General features: G+C 46.3%; 1 protein-coding gene across 1 annotated transcript in view; it reads right to left on the bottom strand.

Annotated features, from left to right (window-relative positions):
- Positions 1–17,179, bottom strand: part of LOC138582732 (uncharacterized) — a 448,771-nt gene that overhangs the window by 160,176 nt on the left and 271,416 nt on the right. The gene's annotated exons all lie outside the window — the stretch shown is intronic.

The following is a 17,179-nucleotide window of genomic DNA, read 5'->3' as shown; positions in this document are numbered from 1 at the left end:
TGAGGGGCACGCAGTGATGATTGCCAACACCTGGTGTAGGCAGCGTGACTGCGTGGCCTGTGAGACCCCCCCTCCACTATGGCAGTTGTCTGCTGAAATGACCCAGTGGCCAAAAAATGCAGGACATTGAGCACCTTCTCCAAGAGGCTCACTGCTTGGGAGCACAGGGTGGGTGATGTAAGTTCATCTTCCCACTCCCTGACCAGGTCTAGGATGATACAGGGTGGAAACCTATACCTGCCATAGACCTGGTCGTCAGGCATCCCAAAAAGGCTAGTCCAGGGAAAAAAAATGCGGGCCCTGACTATTCTCCTCCTCCTGCGGTGTCCCACGATCAGTTCTGTAACAAATGGGGCATTCATCGTAGCTGGATATACGTGTTTGTTGTTTGCGTGCACTTTTATACTGTGCGCGGGGACGCTTCCACCTGCCTTTGTGTGGCGGGCGTGTTGACGCCTATGTGTGTCTTTTGGCATGTGCGGGTTTCCCGTATTCGATTCCATGAATACGTGTTGTTTGTGCGCGTGTGGGCGTTCCGTGTCTTTCCCTGCAGTACTTCCCCAGTTCCGCCTTCTTTTTCACGCGTTGTTCCCCATTCCGCGTGTTACACCCCGTGTCCCGCCCCCTTTTAGCTGTGCGCCGATGTTGTGCGCTTTCCCTGTGCATGTCGCGCACGGCGTTCGGGATGTTGCAATGACATGTGCGCCTGTGTGTGCCACGCACGGATTTGGCGCACATCCTGGGGAAAACACGCGCAGGCCCTTCCTTGAATCGCACATTTGTTTCATGAACCGGCCCCTAAATTTGAATAATCACAATTTGAAATGCGATTGAATCAAACAAACAAATAGCAATTGTAATTGTTTTGTCCTTTTCTCTATTTTTAAGTGGTGATGTTGTAAAAGTTTAAAATGTATGTATGAACTAAAAACAACTTTTAATAAAAATAAAAAAAATTGTCTCCAATGCCCAAGCATCTGCCATTCTGTCAGATGTTGAGTTAACCTGCCTCCTACTGGTGTCTTGTGTAGTAAGACGTCAGAGGGGTTTTGTGGCGGCTGAAGCAGATGATGAAGGCAAGGCAGCACCTGCGGATGCGGACTTGGTACCTTTTCCCCCGTCCACCACGGGTGAATCGTCTCTGGCCCCTTTGAGCTGGCTGTCCTCTGCCTTTTCCAAAAGTGGATTAAAAGCAAAAGGACCTACCCCTCCAGGGGCGGTTTGGAGTTTGTCGAATTGCAGCTCCAAGGGATTTGGCCGCCGATTTCGAAGTTTGCAACTTCTCCAAACTGTCATCAGCTTTTTTACCAAATAGATGGGTGAAGTCAAAGGGCATGTTCAGAAGTCTGGATTGCACATCAGGAGCAAAGCCAGATTTCTGCAACCACGCAAACCTGCGGATTGTGGTACTAGCTGCCATGGCTCTGCTGATGCTGTCAACAGTGTTGAGACCGGTTTGGAGGGACTCATACATCGCATCCCTCCTGTCCTTGATAATGTTCAAGAAACCGTCTCTCTCCTCTCCTTCGGGGAGGTGGTCAGCCGCCATTAAATCACACTCCTAAAGGATGTGGCTGAATCTTGCCAGCGTCAATGTGGCGTTAGCAGACTTAAGAGCCATGCTGTATGCCGAGAAGACCTTCGCCATGGCGTCCAATTTTTTGTCATCACGATCCTGCATGATTGGTGGGGTATGCTGATTGTCTGACTGATGAAGTTGCAGCTTGGACTACTAGACTCTCTGGAGTCGGGTGTTTAGATAAATAAGGAGGGTCTACAGTTGATTTCCTATATTTTGCAGAGAGTTTTTTACTGACTGCAGGAATTACTTCTGGAGTCTCTCAATTTGTGGACACTTTTTTCTGCAAGGCTTTATGGAAGGGAACTATAGGGTCTTCTTGAGGTCCCTTATATAAAATGTCCGTTAGGTCATCTTGGTGAAAAGTGGGTGTGGGCCTCGACCACCCCATGTACGCCATTACCCTGTTCATAAGTAACCTATAATTTCCATCTGCATGGTCACCAGGCTCCGGCTTACAGAAGTTTAACTCTAGACAGGTATCAATACCACTGGCCTCCGGTAAGGATTCTTGCAGATCCTTTAACCTGACCTCTTCTGGTACAAATTCCTCTGGTAGAGGAGGTCTTATAGGTCCTAGACAAAAAGGCCTTTCTGAATCTGAGTCTTCCCCCCTCTTCATATATGGAAGATAAAGACCTGAAATAATCAAAGCATGGAAGAGGTGTGAAGCTTTTCTCAAGTGATGAGGGGACTATACTAGTTATCACTGGCTGAGAAAAACTAGACTTCATAGGTCTCGATGTAATTGTGAAAGGCGTCGATGTACTCAAGATTGACCTCGATGTTGTCGAGGGATTCAGGATTTTCTCCAATGTCGCCGATAGGATCGACACCAGTCTCGACGTTCTCGAAGGAGACTTCGATGCCTCAGGTACGAGCGGTGTCGAAGGAGTGGGTGCACGAGGTGTCAGTAACTTATCCTTCGACGAAGTCGTCGATGACGCAAGTTTTGGACTTTGAAGGTAAAGTCGACGTCTTATGCGTCGAAGAGTTCTCTACTTGAGGGTTCATGACGCTCTCGAGGAGTAGGTTTTGCCGAGGTCGACGGCTGTCATGATGCCTACCCCCGGAGCACCAGGCCAGGCCCAGCACCCCCGGAAGCAGGCATCATGCCCTCGGGTAAAAGCCCAGCGGCCCTTTACAGGGGCTCTTTGGACTCAGTCCTGGCGCCTTTGGCGCCAGGCTCATGTTGGACATCAGTCCTGGCGCCATAGGCGCCAGGCTCATAAAGGGAGGTGTTTTGTGCACTTACCTGATGCAGACCATGCTGCACGCTTCAGGCCTCCCTGAGACCTGAAAGGGACTATTTTTTCATAGGGACTATTTTTTCACTCAGGCGTGGCCAGGGAAGGATACATACCTAGTTGGGGAAGGATACATACCTGGGACTTCTTTTCAGGCTATTTAAGCCACGCCCAGACAGCAGCTCATGCTTCGCGTTGTTCTGCTTCCTGCAGCTTAACGCTCACCGTGTCTGCTCCTGCTCCTGGACTCCAGTCACGCCCGCCTCGAACCTGGAAGACCTGCAAGGAAGGAAGAGAAGAGAAAGGTGAAAACCAAGGACTATTTCAAACTTCTTACCTGCATCCGGAATCTTCTCACCAGCATCCCTGAAGAAAGACTTCCATTTAAAAGCATCGCGTTGCTCGCTACAGCGCCACGCTTCACTCACCTGTCCTCGAAACATCTCCCGGCTCCATCGCGGCTGTCAGCATCGGACGCCACATCTCTGCACCTAGGGCAGAGAGGAAGAAACAAAAGGTGAGCAGAAGGAACACAGAAGGAAAGCCTGATTAACAGCCATAATACTTACCGGCTTTTCTTCCACATTTCGGGTCGGCGCCGCCCCGTTGGCAGGTACCGTACCCCGGCCCCTATGGGGAAAGGACAAGAGACATTTCTGGGGAATGATAAGGACATTTAGAGGGATCGCCCTCATCACTACTCACCTCGGCAGTTTAACCCCTCGATGCATCGCCTTCCTTCTGCACCTGAAATAAAGGACAGATCACAGGTTAGAAAGACAACATGAAGGGGGCCTCACTTGAATTTTGAACTTTCATACTTAGGGTGCATCGCTCAGGAAAGTCAAGTGGATTTTGCCAGTGCCATTCTGAAAACCAGTGAAGTAACTGGACGAACGCGCGCCCCTGCACCAGAAGCAGGATGGAGAGTTCATCCTTCCAAACCATAAGGTGAGCTTAAACCGGGGTTTGGAGGAAGTTAGAGAGGAACGAAGGGGGCAAGGTGGGGAGCTGGCACACTATTCTGCAGACTGTTAATCCCCTTTCTCATCTGCAGAAGGATATTCCTACGGGCCAGGCAAGCACGATTTGGATGTCCTGTCCAATCGGTGTTCCGGGTCCTGCGCATCACGCTAGAAGAGGCCACAGAAATCCAGACTAGACCAGCGCCCCCGTGGGAACCAGGTGAGCGTTACACGACTCACGGCTTTTATGTTTATTGGGTTTTTTACCTGGGGTATCGCCTCTAGGAATCTCCGAGGGAGACAAGGCCGCGTTCTCAAAGATCCTTAACATTTTTAAACAAAATTCCTCCCACTGAGCCAGGGATCTTTACTTAGTGGGGCAAGTGTCTTTTTCTGGGTAACTGGAGGACGAAGATGAGGGCGATCTACGGAGCCACTTCTTATTGTGTCTCGAATCGGATGAGTGGTGTGATCCACTCCGAGACCTCGAACAGGAGTGCTTTCTTTTTCGACGATGAGACGACGGTCTTGACTCGTCAGAAAATAGTCAGACGTCTATTTTGAACGGGTAACAGATTTTACGGTCTTACCTCTCTGCAGCTTCCCCCTGTGCTCCCTCAAGGCTTTCGCCGTCATAGAAAGACATTCTTCACACTCTGAACATGGGTGCTCTGGGCCCAGGCACCATAGACAGATCCTGTGGGGATCCGTCAAGGACTTCTTTGTCCCACAATGCCGACATTTTTTAAAGCCGGATTCGGGGGGGGGGGGGGGGCGCGATGGAGCCGATGAAGATGCCATTGTGGATTGAAGAATTTGATGTTTTCCTTTCATGAAAATTCTAAAGTTTTTGATTAACTTAGGAACCGAGGGTTACGTCTCTGAGACTTACGAAGCACAGAAAAATGGAACTGAGCAACGGACGATGCGCACAGCTATTTATACCTGTGATGACGTTGACGTCGATACGGAGGCCTCCGAGGCACATCAACTCGAGGGACCTCGACGCGCAGAACCCTCTACTGCAATTTCTTTTCCGAGCCCAGCAAGCTGGAAATGGATATATCAAAGATAAGGAATACGTGGGAGGACACAATCCATTTGAAGTATGCATTTGACTATCCATCTGGAGATGGTGCTTTTTGGTATGTGATCGCCTTTTCTACCAGGTGCTATGGAAACAAAGAGTTGGTCTGTTTTCCTTAGGGGTTTTGTTTTGTTAACATAATGGAATACCGCCCTCTGTACATTCAGTGTATGGAGGCTTATTTCTGCTGAGTTAAATGGATTTTGAAAGAAGGTGGGAAGTTCTATGTATTGGTTTACACGGAACTTTGAAATTAACTTAGGTGAGAACCTAGGATGTGTTCGGAGGACAACCTTGTCCTTGTGTATGATGAAAAAGGGGTCTTGTACAGATAAAGTCTGTAGCTCACTGACTCGTCTTAAGGAGGTGATATCTACCAGGAATGCAGTTTTATAGGTAAAATGCTTTAGGCTGGCCTTGTGCGTAGGCTCAAAGTGTGGCCCCATGAGCTTGGAGAGCACAACATTGAGATCCCAACCTGGCGGAGAGTTGGAAACTGGGGGGGTATAGCCTCATTACCCGTTCCATGAATGCCTTAATGACAGGGACTTTCCCCCAGGACACCTTGTTCTGTTAAGTGGTGTAAGCCGATAGGGCTGCCAGATGCACCTTTACTGAATTAAATACTAGGCCGGAGTCTAGTAAGTAAAGCATGTAGTGTAGAATGTTAGCTGGAGAACATTCAAAAAGGGCTCAGTGATTGTGGTGTGCACTATATCACAAATCGTTTCCACTTATTAAAATAGCAGTGTCTGGTGTTGGGTTTTTGTGCCTGCCTGAGGATATCTATATACCTTTGTGGAAGGTTTAAGTGGCCAAACTCTATGACTTCAGTAGCCAAGTTAATTGATTTCAGGCCTGGGTGGAGGGACGCCCCTATGTGTTGTGACAACATATTGTATGGGCACGGGTGCTTGGCTGGGTCGCACATCGCCAGCTTGAGCAGATGTGGAAACCAAGGCTGCCTCGCCCACAAAGGAGCAACCAGGATCAGGGTTACTTGTTCCTGGTGCATTTTGTGCACTATTTTGCTCAGGAGTGGTGTCGGGGAAAAAGTGTAAGCAAATTTCCCTGACCAGTTCATCCACAGGGTGTTCCCCTTGGACCCTGGCTGGGGAATCCTGGACGCAAAGTCTGGGCATTGTGTGTTTAGCTTTGTGGCGAACATGTCTAGTGGGGGGGGCCCATATTGAGAATATTCTGTTTAGGATATCTCTATCAAGTTGTCATTTGTGTTCGTCTGGTAGAGGGTGTCTGCTTAGAGTGTCTGCCAGCGAATTGAGTTTCCCTGGAACATGTTTGGATGTTCTGAACATTTTCTGCTTTCGTGCCCACTTCCATATTTTTTGGGATAGCTTGGACAGACTTAGAGAGTGTGCGCCTCCCTGCAGAACATGGCTGTGGTGCTGTCCGTTTGATCCTTGAGATGTTGCTGAAAGGCCTGGAGAGCCTTGAAGACTGCCAAGAGTTTCAGGAAGTTCATATGTCTTTGGGCAGTAGCGTGTGTCCACTGTCCATGGGCCCTGTGGTGGAGGAAGTGGGCCCCTCCATCTGGCGAGTGAGGCGTCTGTAGCTAGGATCGCTTGTGCTGGTGGAGCGCGAAAAGGTTTTCCTTTTAACAGGTTGTCCGTGGACCATCAGGTAAGAGCCTGAACCAGGGTTTGCAAAACAACCACTAGATCGTCCCCACTGTCTGTTTCGCTAACCATTCCTGCATTGGACGCATGCGCAGGCGCACTTGAGGAACCAAATTAATGCAAGAGGCCAGCATCCTTAGCAAGCGCATTGATTTGGGTACCATTATCTGGCGACCGACATTGTAGAGAGGTACCTGCAACAGCATATTTTGTACTGTCTCGTTTGAGGGGAATGCCAGCTTCTCCTTTGTGTTTAGAATGGCCCATAGAAATTGTTTTATTTGGCTGGGAACTAGATTTGATTTTTTCTCATTGTTGGAGAAGCCCAGATTGAAGAGAAGGTTTCTTGTCTGTTGCATATTTCAATTGCAAAATTGAGGAGATTCCACTGTAATTAGCCAATCGTCCAGATAAGTATATACTGGAATGGACTGTCTTTGCAGGTGTGCACTACTGCAAGCACATTGGTGAATACTCTTGGTGCTGAAGTGATGCCCAATGGTAGTACTTTGAACTAATAGTGTACTCCCGCCATCCTGAAACACAGGTATTTTCTGTGCGCAGGATACATTGAAATATGAAAGTATGTATCTTTCATGTCCAACTTCACCATGTGGTCTCTGCGTTTCAGGAGTGGAATCACCTCCTGGAGCGTGGTCATGCAAAACTATTGTGGTTTGAAATATTTGTTCGCAGGGCGCAGATCTTGTACTGGACACATGGTAAGGTCTTTCTTTGGCACAAGGAAGTACGTTGAATAAATACCCTTGTTTACCTTGTTTGCCAGAACGTTCTCTATGGCGTCCTTGTCGAGTAGCGCCTTTATTTCCTCCAGCAGTATTGTTTGTTCTTATGTCTCTGTGGGCAGTAGAGTGGTCTTTGTACCAGCTCGATACAATAGCCGCCTGCCACAGTGGACAACACCCACTTGTCCGATGTTATCCCCTCCCATGCGTGGGTGAATTTGGTGATTCAGCCTCCTACTAGAGTGGCATTTGCAGGGGACCTGAAATTGCATGTCATTGTTTGGGAGGGACTTCCCCTTGTATTCCCTCTTTGAAAGTTGGACAAGGAACCTTGGCCTTGTGACTGGCCTCAGGACGAGGACATCCTCCCTGAGAGTAACCTGAAGAGCGTTGCGCACTCTGGCCCCGAAATCCTTTAGAGTTTGGGGAACCCCCGTTGGGAATAAGCTGTTAGTTAACTGCCCAAGGGATTTACGAGTGTCATACTCGTCCTTGGCACTCTAGAGGGCGTCCTCTACGGCCTTCCCAAATAATACATTTGGCTCTATTGGCATGTTTAAGAGGGTTGCTTGAGTCTCTAGCTTAAACCCTGACTGCCTAAGCCAGGCATGACGCTTCATGAGCGTTCACTCCACTATGATGCATCCTGCGTTATCCGCAGCAGCAAGATTGTTCTTCAGGATGCAGTTCGATATTTGTCTGCCCTCTGAGATAGTTTTAATCAGTTGAGCCTTTAGTGGTTCTGGGACTGTTTCTATTTGCCCTTCCAGCTGATCCTATTTGTGGCAGCAGTAACTAGCCAACAATGTAGTATTGTTAGAAAATCTGGTCTGAAATGCTGCAGAGGAGGCAACCTTTCTTCCAAAAATATATATCGTTTTGCTCTCCTTGTCTGGCGGAGCTTCTGTCGATGCCAGGGGAGTGCCTGCTCTGTTTCTGGTGGTAGTGACCACTAGGGAATCTGGTCTGAGCTGGCCGCTAATATACACGGGGTCAGTAGGCGTGGGTCTGAATTGCTTCTCTATCCTTGGGTTAACCGCGTTGGTAAGATTAGGCATTAATATGGATGGTTGGATAATTCTCTGGACTGACTGCAGGAGAGATAAACTGGGTGGCAGCCTTCTTGTCCCCCAAGATATCTTCCACCAAGTCCTTGTTGACCTTTGCCTCCCGAGTGTCGATATTGAAATGTTGCGCCGCCTTAGTAGCAATTCGTTGTACTGGAGTTGGTTGTCAACCGGCGAATCTGCTACCGGCTGAATGTAAATGTCATCATCATTGTCGTAAAATTGGTCTTGGTCTTGGCCATAGAGGTCCCCCTGAGACCTTGGGTCTGCTTGGTTGTCATATTAGGATTCCCTAGAGGGGTCTTGGTATTGAGAGGTGTCTTGGAATGCTGAGGCCAAAGTGCTTATAGCAGAGGTGCTTGGCTGTAGCTCAAGGCGTGACTTTTTAGCAGGTGGTGGCTCTGCTGATGCCACCGGCTGTGAGGCGTCCCTTAGAACTGTCAATTGGGCGGGGTGTCTGTCCATGAAGTTCACGAAACAGGACATTCTGCCTAAAATGTTAATAAATTGTTCTGGTGTAAAATGGCATGAGGGCAGGAAGCCCGAAATGACAGGGGCCTGGGAGGGAGTGACATCCTTAACAGGCGTGGGCTGGGAGGGAGTGTTATCCTTATGGCGCGTAGCCCCAGATAGGGAGTATGTGGGGTTAGAAAATTCTGTCTGGGTGTCATTTGGGTCAAGGGCGTCGAAACTTTGTGTTTTTTTGTTGCCCTCGCCTTAAGTAGTGAAGCACTGACGTGTTTCTTAATTATAGCTTGCATTTTCAGCGTTTTCTTTGGGGATGCCGGAATGCCCTTCGCTGCCTGTTATTCAGTGCGCAAAAGGAGGGCATTTTTATATGTGGTATCCGAACCGACCTTCGCTTTTGGTTTTTAGGAACTGCCATGAGGCGAAAGCATGTGCGAAGGCCCAGAGGACAGTGAGGAACCTGAGGCTTTATCCTTGGTCACTGCATGGGCCTCGACGCTCGACGGTGCCGCAGAGAGTTGGCCGTGGTGTATGTCCTTAGTGTGTTTGCGTTTGTGTGTGGTCTGGCCGCTGGGTGTCTTCTCCATCACAGGATTGACGGTCTGCTTCTCGTAGTCGGGGGCCCGCACCTGGGGTTCTGACAGACCCCGTTCAACTTCGGCGTCACTCATGACCCAGAGACTGACCGCGCTGGAGTCTTCTGTCACGTCTATGGAGGCCTCAGCCTGCTTGGCGTGAGCGGCCCAGCATTTCAACGGCCGATCCTTTAGGGTTTTAGGCCAGAAAAGCGGACAGGATTTACAATGCTGTTCAGCCTGATCCCTTCGGGAGACAGTGATTGCACACCCAGCGCATTTCCTTCTACGGGAAGTTAGGGTGGCAGGAGGGGCAAAATTGAAATGGGGTTTTGTCCATTATATTTTAAAAGTGCAGATAGGCAAAAATAGAAGAAAGGGGATGATGGGATAAACATTCTCTAAAAGAGGTCAGTATAAAGAACCTCCCCCCTCTCTCCCTACTGTAATGGGCCGAAGCCCAAAGAGGCCCATGAAGACCACGCCTGGTCGTCGATCCATCAGTCGTTGACGATGTGGGTGTTCGTCAGGAGCCGTCGATTGGTTGAGCAGTCGTGTGGCAAGGCGAAATACAAAGGAAAGGAAGAAAGTCTACAAATACAACGTTAGTTAATCAAAGGCATCAGCCTGGAAGAGAACTCCACATTTGCGACCGACTTCGGTGGCGGAAAAATACAATCTGTGGGACCTCGGCGCTTAAAGGACCATGGATACAGCACACATGTCAGACTAGGGATAGTATTACTAAACACGCCCTGTCGACGTCCGTTTTCGAGTTTCGAAAATAAATCTTGTAATACTTTGCAACTTCCATTAGATGTCGGACTATGCAGTGCATGTGATCTAAACAGATCCACATGCTCCAGAAATACAATATATCTGTTTGCAGGCAGTTTATGTACAGTGAAAGGTTTGGTAAATTGTAAGAGGTAGACGGTCACACAGTTTTAGGTGTCAGCATTTACTAGCTTGCAACAGTTATGGCTAATCTCAGCTATGAGGTAGTAGGCGTTTGTAAGGCTTATCAGGCTCAAATTTCAAGGAAGGGGTGATCCAGGAGGAAATATGACTACTTTTAGATTAACCATTTTGCATTGCTACTTGGAGGATACTTGTTTGCAGCCAAGCGATGACTGAACAGTCGAGCGGCAGATGGTTCAGATACAGAGTTGCTTAACTATCAGGGAATAGTAGAATTATGCAGCCAGTTTTTCCTGCCAGTGCACTGTCTTGTGGTGCAGGGTCTCACATTGTTGTTTTTTCTCACAGTCCTGTTGTTGTGAGGTTTAGCTGACCAAAGGCAGATCTTTGCACTCTCGTCACCAACTTTAGGTTACAAACACAACCAACAACGTGAATGGTACTTTGAGGTTAATGATCTTCAGCTATTTCCAAGCAAAAGTGTGAAGTATATCGCACCGTTAGGTCATTTTCGATAGATTATGGAGGCCGTATGGCATTGGAGATGTTAGAGATGAAGGAGCACTGGAAAGTGACAAATGGTCCAATCCGGGACTGCAGTCGGACTCCATCACTGCTACTTCAGCAAAGAAGGCATTCACACACAATTCACACATAGTTCAAGTCTTAGGCAGCTGCAGTGCCAGTGATTTCTACAATGGCCAAGGACACTTGGTTACAGTATTTTTGCCTTTTAGTCACCCGTTCTGCATAGAGAGCAAACAAGTAAATCTTCTTGCGGGGAGAGGGTTGAGGATTGTAACAAGTCGAGTCCTGTCAAGTACTGATTTCACCCTGTAAGAAGGAAGCTCATTTTTCTACGTAGCCGCTGGGCACAGGTTTGCCGTCAGGTCAGTTTTGGAAAATTGCAGGTCTAGCAGTGCTCCCTCATAACTGATCTTTATCTCAGCATCTTCTTCTCTGTCCAAAGATTTCACACACCACGGTTCTACAAACAACTGCAGCAGCTTCTCCACTATAATGCAGAGATGAGGTTGCAGGGGCTGTGATGAATTCAGGTTAATACATCCCTTCTACCAGCCGGGGAGCCACCCCCTTTGGGACGTGGGAGGTGAGCCTTTCTCTGCTTAATCCCCCCCTAAGGGACATGGCAAGCAGGATTCCACTGGGGGTGACCTCCTTGCTTGTGACATATCCCTTGAAGCAGGAAGACACATTGTTGGCTATGTGGGGACTGAACAAGATAATAATTTACAGGGCCTTTAACTGTGAATGTCTTGGTTGCTGACCCCACTCTGTTGGTCTCAATTCCAGCAGCGCAGAACCAATCATGTCTCCTCTTGTTTCAGAGAGGAACGTAAAAGGGTAGAGACCCATACCTATGGGGGAGAGCCAGCCTGGGAGAGCCTGCGCAGAGCGCAAGCCTGTTCTCTAACGCCGAGCAGATCATTGTAGATGGGACACCGATACTGACACATGATCAGACTGATTGACAATGGATTCTGAAAAGTAGTGAGTGTTAAGTTATGGACATATGAGCAGAAGGAAGGGTAACTTCAAGGTGCCATTAGGACTGGATTCTTCACAAAGGTTCTGTGTTAGGTGATTAAAAATGGCAGGAATAAGCTGCATCTACGAATGGGAAGGCGTAAAAGAACATCTTCCAAGGTATGATGAAGGACTCTCATTACTTTGCTTATCACAGTTTCGGTTAAATTTTTTTGTAAGGACGACTTATCCTATAAAAGGTCAAAGTCTGGTAAGAGGGTTTTTGGCTGGTGCAGGGAAGGTCAGGGTGTCAAGACTGGAAGTGGGGGGGTGTCTGTGGTACTACCCACTATACGGTTCGGGTAGAGGCAATGAGGCACCCCTGTCAAGGCTCTCAAATGTTAGCAATGGACGAGCAGCCAAGGCTGAGACTCAAGGGAGGTAGATGCAGGCTGGTTCTTAGGTCCAGTGAATCCCCAAGCCCCTCCCCCATGAAGGATTGTCTACACACTATTTTATGTGCAAACACAGTTCTTTTATTAAAGGCTATAAAAGTTAGGTGGATACATACAAATGAATAAGACTCCCTTTGTACTTTGAAATTCTACTCAAATAGTTCACATAATATATACAGTACTATGCGGTAGCAAAGTTATTCTTAGATCAGCAATAATGCACCAACTGATAACAGTTAAAGCATTAAAATTACTAAACACTGTTTAACCACACAGACATAAATGTAGATATGCAGGTAATACTTTAGATCTCTGGCAGAATACTTTTCAGAGCAAAAAGTCAATTATGTGTGGAAATCCCCCACCTGGACAACCTGTAAGAAAAGGTGTTATACTTGCTTTTATGTCAATGCCCAGTCATTATGTGTTCATTGTCTGCATTTATTTCTACAGATCCCACCACCCCAAAGTACGTGGGAAGCAACAGGAGAGCCGAGCCCAAGGAATCTAAGACCCTTGGATGGACCCTAGAGTGGACGTCCCTCTTCCTCATCACAGCACCTTGGGGCCCTGGAATGCGAAGTGGTGAAGTTTCTCAGCTTTACTCATGTCCCTCAAGAATGGAGCCCCACTGGAAGAGGAAATCACTGGGTTGTTGCTATCAAGCAGGAGAAGGGATTCAAGCAGTGTCGGAAAGGCAGCATTGATGGTCTGTCGCTGTGATCTCCTTGGTCAGGTTGCTATGCTGGTTGTGGATGTTCCAGGAAGTTGAAACTCACTGTGGACCTCGACAAGGCTTGGGAGGTGAATACGAGTCCTTTGGTTGTTGTCGATGACTTTCGTGGCGACAGGTGCAGTGACAGAGGTAGGTGTCGGGTTTCATTAATTCATGATTTGCCGCTGTTCGGTTCTTCGGTGCTGCAGAGAAATGTCCGAACCAAAGAACGAGTCCAGAGGGTCCAGGTTTGGTGGTGGCCATCGACAACTTGGCTACACCAACCAATATCAGGATTTAGAAAATGTGGGTTTTGCTCAATGTGCGAATATGCATCACCAAACATCACCAAACACCAGCATGTTCAAAGACAAAAATGGAATCAAAACAACAATAAAACAACAGATCAACTGTCACTCTAAATATGTTGTTTGTGCCATCATATGTACTTGCAACTTACTATATATTGGGAGCACAATTCGAGAATTGAGAGTGCGCATAAGAGAACATATATCAGCAATCAGCAGCCAGGACAAAAACCTAGCACTGCCACAACATTGGCAAAACCATCATCAAATGGAAAACAAAAAAGACATCAAATTTATTGGTTTACAAAAAGTCCAGATGGGCAGACGAGGAGGTAACCAGGAGTTACGATTACGACAAGCAGAAGTCAGATTGATTTGTCACTTCAGAACTGTAGAATTTGGGTTAAACTCAGACAATGAAATGGTTCACTTCTTGTAAAATGATTTGCAATAAGTATCCTAATGCAATAATGTCATGAAATAATGTAAATATTGCACAGCCTGGAAACTTAACTGCACGTAGCAGGCAAAGTAGAGTTAAAAAATCCTTATTTTGGACTATGACAAGGTGAGTATATTGACCACAAGAACCACAATGCACTACACCAAGAAGGGACTGATGTTACCATTTGTCTACCAACACATTTTTCCCAAAAATGTTGAATCAAATATTTATTATCGAGATAATCAGTTTGCAGACGTGTACCAACAAGTTTCCCATTCTGAAAATGTTGAACCAAATATTCAGTATCGAGATAAACTTTTTTGTGATGAGTACCCACATATGTAATACGCAAATCAGACATTACAGGTGGCCAGGACGCAAAAATGAGGAGTGTAAGAACTACAACAACCACAATGCACCTACAACATCGAGTCACATTACAGCGTCTTCAGCCTAGTTATAACAATCACAGGACTTTGGTATTCACACAGGACAAATATGTAAAAATATTTAAAATGGTACGCCATTTTCCGCCAAGCGTACTTATATTTTACTAATATATGGGGCTTTTCATTCCTTATTGTGTATTTTTATTTTTATCTTTAAATTGATAATACGGATACATAATGTAAACACATTATTGAGGGATTGAAATACGGAAAGAAATGGGGCATTTTCTAATATAATATATTTTGAAAGCAACACAAATAGGGGTAGAACACAAACAAAGTCATGGCAGACATGACAAATGAGCCCAAAATATGGCCACCATAACCGAAAGTAAGGTAGGACTAGCACACCTAAACAAGCTCTATAGTAACAAGGGGACTCCTGATGAGGACGCGATCCAACACGACGCTTGAAGCGGAAGATTGATAATTTTGAGGTAAGCCCTTAACTGTGCGGGAAGCCCACCTAGAAACAGGGGTTTGTGTTATTCTGTCCCACGTCTCCTCGACACATGCTGAGATGCATGCCTACATCGAAGTTGATCCCAGAAGTAGTAATACCTTTTAAATACCATCTATTGTCCGTAATGTGGCGCAGTAACAAGGTTCATTCGGGACCAAGCAGGGTTTTGAACCAGGCATACTCAATATGGAACTAAGTAACTAAACACCAAAATCATAACAAACCTTTGACTTATTATTTTCAAGCATGTATTCCAATACCATAAATGGAAAAACCTTTGAGTAATATTGGAGCATGCCTGCCTGGCAACAGCCTGTTTTTTTGCCTCGACAAACCTCACGATTTGTAAAAAGGAAGCTACACATCGTATTATGTTTATTTCCCATATAGGAGGGATTGAGCCCAAAAATTGTGATAACGGCACAACGCAATCACGTATCTTTGCATCTTGGATACTGTTACCTAAAGGGTAAGAAACATATACACATTGCGATAATCTGGAAATTTGCTACTGTTAGGATGCAGGTATAATTGCAAGTTGAAGAAACTCATGTTATACAGTCACCGTTTCCATCACTATTCCTTCACCCTCACCACCCCAGGCTCCATGATGCAGGGATATAGAAATGGTATATTGAATTAATATATGCATATTTTTTACCCCTACACTCTTCTATTTTAATTTAAATTTATTTTCTTATAGAACCACAATGAGTCACTGAAATAAACATGTTGCTCCATATAGAGACAACCTATGATTTCTTGTGTTTTTTGATCTGTATGAATGTAAAAACCAACCATGTCTTATATTATATGTTGTTTTCTTTGTTGGTAACTAAAATAGCCCGGATTTGAAAAAGGCAAAGCTCTGCTGCTGAAACACGTGTCATCCACCAAGGGCTGCAAGTACAAATAGACATTTCTCGCACAAATATGAACTTGAATCTTTATTGTGAGAAATAATCATATCACAAACAGGACTTTGATAGATACTGGCGCATAAGAAGGTGTAAGCACACCCCAACCAATCAAAACCAGACACCCACAACACAGAATGTAGTTTCACTCCTCTCTCCATTCAGTCATGCCCCACACCTAGGGTGTACCCAAAACAGCCAGTCTCTGGGAAGGCTCCTGCAGTCTTGCAGGGGCAGTCCCAGAACCATATATAGTCCTTCCACCCAACATCCAGTTGTAATTGGTTATTTGTAATTGGTTATTTATAATCAGGGGAAGGGAGACAGAACCAAGGTTTCTGATGACTTTTAGAAACAGGAAGGGAAAGGCAGGGAGCCATGAAGCTTTCTGTGATCATCTTGCCATTGTTCAGGAATCCATTGATCCCTATGGCAGGGCCTGGGTGTCCCAAAATGGGGGAGACACAGAGCCATAGCAAAGTCAGCATGTAGCTGCCACCAGCCCATACCCTGCTCTGTGGGGCAGCACACAGGTGCCCAAAAGCACACACTAGGGGTACCTAGGTGTACCACTACCCATGGCTGCCATAGGGGTGTCTCATGGGTCTAGCTCAACAACTATAAAAATAAGGAGCTGCACTGCCAGAGGTCCAGACTGGACTCCTGTGGCAGAAAAACACCAACAGGAAGTAGGGGGACAAGGGCGAGGAGGCACTGTCCCTCCAAAGCATTTCCAGCATCACACAGGGTAATAATGATTTGTTACTTATATAGCGTTTTCGTCAAAGCACTGTAAAGAAAACATACTTACATCCAATTATCGCTCAACCAGAAGATGGCACTCATTTATCAACCTCGGAAGGATGAAAGGCTGAGCAGCTGAGCTGGCCTTGTCGGGATTCAAACCTGCGACCTGCAGATCACACACAGATCAAAGCAGCGAGCGCTCAAGCTTACCAGATTTTATCTTACTGAGATGTCTGTCTTCTATTGCTTTCAATGCAATAAAATGTCTTTTTTATTTGCTTCTATAAACATTTCATCATGTGAGCTTTGTTTCTCCAACACCACCCTAGCGGTTACACTAAAGGTGAATCGATGTACACATTTCACAACACAGTAAACATCTATAGACATTTCTGAGCCCAAGTGAGTCCCTGCAACCATGGTTTCCTCTGAGTTGACCCTAATGCTCGTGCTTAGCAGCTTATCAAAGCGTCCACTAGAAAGGCAGGTGGGGTACAGGCAAAACACTACGTTTGCCTGTACCTATTTAACATCACTTGGTTTGACAAGATATTAAAACGTGCCTCTGTCATACAGCACTTTTATTCACTTGGATAACGTGTTAAACTGTATCTCACATGCCCTGCTCAAATCATGATATCTCATATTAGGTCCCCCAATCACAACTACCGATAGGTGACACAAGGATAGCCTAAAGGGTACCCTTTGCTAATTCAGGAACAATACAGTGCCTGGACCATAGAGTGATTTAACAATTAGTCTTCAACCAAGCTTAAGCAAGCAATCATTACTATCTGGCCACAGAGTCTTCAATCATACTTCACAATGTAAAAGGAGTATCAGGGTCAAACTCAAAGGCCAGTGGTCATAAATAGATAACAATTGTTCCAAACCACACAG

The sequence above is a fragment of the Ambystoma mexicanum genome, chromosome 3q (assembly GCF_040938575.1).
Source record: "Ambystoma mexicanum isolate Mex_15411 chromosome 3q, UKY_AmexF1_1, whole genome shotgun sequence".
NCBI lineage: Eukaryota > Metazoa > Chordata > Amphibia > Caudata > Ambystomatidae > Ambystoma > Ambystoma mexicanum.
This window is presented reverse-complemented; position numbering and strand designations above follow the sequence as displayed.